The sequence below is a fragment of the Neophocaena asiaeorientalis genome, unplaced genomic scaffold (genome assembly GCF_003031525.2).
Source record: "Neophocaena asiaeorientalis asiaeorientalis breed wild unplaced genomic scaffold, Neophocaena_asiaeorientalis_V1.1 scaffold478, whole genome shotgun sequence".
NCBI classification, from domain to species: Eukaryota; Metazoa; Chordata; class Mammalia; order Artiodactyla; family Phocoenidae; genus Neophocaena; species Neophocaena asiaeorientalis.
Window position 1 is genome coordinate 1,481,750 of NW_020173200.1, and position 2,818 is coordinate 1,484,567.

At 48.6% G+C, this 2,818-nt stretch overlaps 1 protein-coding gene across 3 annotated transcripts in view; it reads right to left on the reverse strand.

Annotated features, from left to right (window-relative positions):
- Positions 1-2,818, reverse strand: part of P3H1 (prolyl 3-hydroxylase 1) — a 19,376-nt gene that overhangs the window by 8,019 nt on the left and 8,539 nt on the right. The gene's annotated exons all lie outside the window — the stretch shown is intronic.

The window sequence follows — 2,818 nt, forward strand, 5'->3', positions numbered from 1 at the left end:
TTGTTTTTCTTTTTTTTTTTTTTTTTTGAGGTACGCGGGCCTCTCACTGTTGTGTCCTCTCCCGTTGCGAAGCACAGGCTCTGGACACGCAGGCTCAGCGGCCATGGCTCACGGGCCCAGCCGCTCCACGGCATGTGGGATCTTCCCCGGACCGGGGCACGAACCCGTGTCCCCTGCATCGGCAGGCGGACTCTCAACCACTGTGCCACCAGGGAAGCCCGAGCCTTGGTTTTTAACTTCAGGGTAGGTTGATGACCCCACCTCACTGGGTTGTTATGAGAATCAAACGAAAGAAAAGCTATGAAAAATTTTTGTAAACTATAAAATGCCACGCACATTTGAAGGGTGCTTATTTTCCACAGTAAGCGCCACACAACCAGAATGGGAGCTCTGTTACTGCCACATCATCCACCTGCTTCCCCCAGTGAACAGAGGAAAAATGAGGCACCCTGGGCTGGAGTGCGGGCAGGGCAGGAGGCTGTGAGGGCGGAATCCTGCCACCCGTGTGCCCCGCAGCCAGCGCCGTGCACGTGTCTCCCAGGCTGGGGATGTGGTGCCTAATTAGACCCTGAGAGGAGGGAGGCATGAACCCCCTGGCCCACCGCCAGCTCCACCTCTCCCCTCCTCCAGCCCCCCACCTCACTCAGGCCTCGGCGGCTCTCTCTGCACCATGACGGCCTCCGGCACCTCCCATTCTGAGCCCTGCCCCATCACATCACATCAGGCTGCTTAAAACCCTTTGACGGCTCACCACTGCCTGCCTCACACAGTAGGGTCCAAGGTCCTGGAGAGGCACTCAAGACCCCTCAAAAATCTGACCCTCCTGGGCCTCATTGCCTGCAACTCCCCAGCACCATCTTCCGTTCACACGGGACTGTGGTCCAGGTGCTTTGCATATGCTGCTCTCCATCTAAAAGGCCCTTCTCTGACTCGTTCACCTACTGAAGGCTTTTAAAACCAATTGTCAACACCACTGCCTCTTGTGAAGCCTTCCCGGACCCGCCAGTTGCTTACTTTTCCTCCGTGCTCCCACTCTACTATGATATTCACCACAGCATTTTACAAATCTTGGATTGTACACCTTTCCAAGGCGGTTTTAGATGGCATTCAAAAAGACATGAAAGTAGTACAAATGTAGCTAAAAGAAACCCCCGGAGTATCGATAGACATAAATAGAAATGTTCAGTCCTCTCCCACCTAGCCCCTGACCCACAGGCCCATGCCTGGGGGTGGGGGGGTTAATCCTGATGAACAGTTTCTTACCAATCTGTGCAGAAAGTTAAAAAACTTCAAAATATATATGTACTACCAAAAAATGTAAATAGAATACCACTACAGTTCTATGTCTTCTTTTTCTTTACCTAAAATTACATCATGGAGACAATTTCATATTGGTGTGTAGGAATCCACTCAAGCAACATAATGGTTATCTTGTACGTCACTGAATGAACGTGCCAATTTTATTTAACCAGTTCCCCAAATTGATAGCATTGAGCTTGTTTCCAGTTTTTTGCTTTTAGCGGCGGACTTCTGATGCACATCTGTGCACAGTTACCTTTGCACGCTTGTGTAGTACAGCCAAGGGTGAATCCCCGGCAGTCAGATCTCTGGGTACATGAACAGTACAGTTTGCAGCCCTACCAACAGCCCAGGTGTGTGCCTGCTTTCTCACCTCCTACGTGTGTCCAACAGACTTGTTGCATACACAACTGAGGGGCCTCTAGAGTAACTGTAGCTATCTCACTTTTTTTTTTCTTTGACAAAAGGAAAAACTGATCCAAAGTTACAGCTATTTTTAGACTGTAAGATTGGGTTTTGGAGAGGCCAGCAGGACACAAGTGATTGAGGGCCACAGTGACAAGCCACCCCATCTCAGGAGGTGGCTGAAGTTAGAGGTAAGAAAACCCGCCACCTGCTACTTATGTACCATCAGCAAGACCCCTGTGATGCTACCTGTCCACACAACACTTTGTACAGCACCTGTCGGCCCACTATCTCATTTGACCCTCGCACTTGTCCTGTGTTGAAGACAGAGCAAGACCCATAATCCTATTTTACAGAAGGAGAAAATGAGACTCAGAAGGGCAGTGCAGCACGTCTAAGATTCCACATGATGTGTCAAAAATCACATGGCTAGTAAGTAGAGGAGCCAGGACTTGAGTCCAGATTAGTGACTTCAAATCCACCTCATTGTTCTGGGCTCAAGAAGGAGAGGATCTAGGGCCTGTGCAAGGCATATGTACAAATATCGAGGTTCGCAGTACTGCACTTCATTAAGTTAAAAACAGAGAACTTTTCATGTTTTTAATACAAAAATGATACCCATTCACTGCAGGGAATTTAGAAAATATAAAGGAGCAAAACACAAAAATCACCCGTAATTCCAGAAATAGCCATCGTGAAGTGAACAGCACAAAGTACAGTCCCCCTGGCAGTGCAGGCGTGGGCCTGCTCCCACTTCAGTGCCTTTCGTTTTAGTCTTTCTATTACATAGATTTTTTTCCTTGTTTGGGAGTGAGATGGGTATAATGCTGAAACAGGGAGAGACAGAACAATGGCAGAAAGAAGCGGGGGCGGGGAAGAAAACTGAGGCAGAAAAGAGGTGAGTGAAAAAAAAATTTAGCATGAAGTAGAAAATGATATATCTTGGCCAAGTCAAGTCTCAAAGTGGAGGTGCTGAGAAAGGGAAAGAACATGGCTGCTTTGCAGTTCTGCTTTTCCCTGCCGACTCGGAGCACAGACTTCGGGGCCCAGATTGTGCTAATTAAGGTACTGGCTTATTCCCCACTTTCTGTGCACTCACACCCACCCCAGCAAC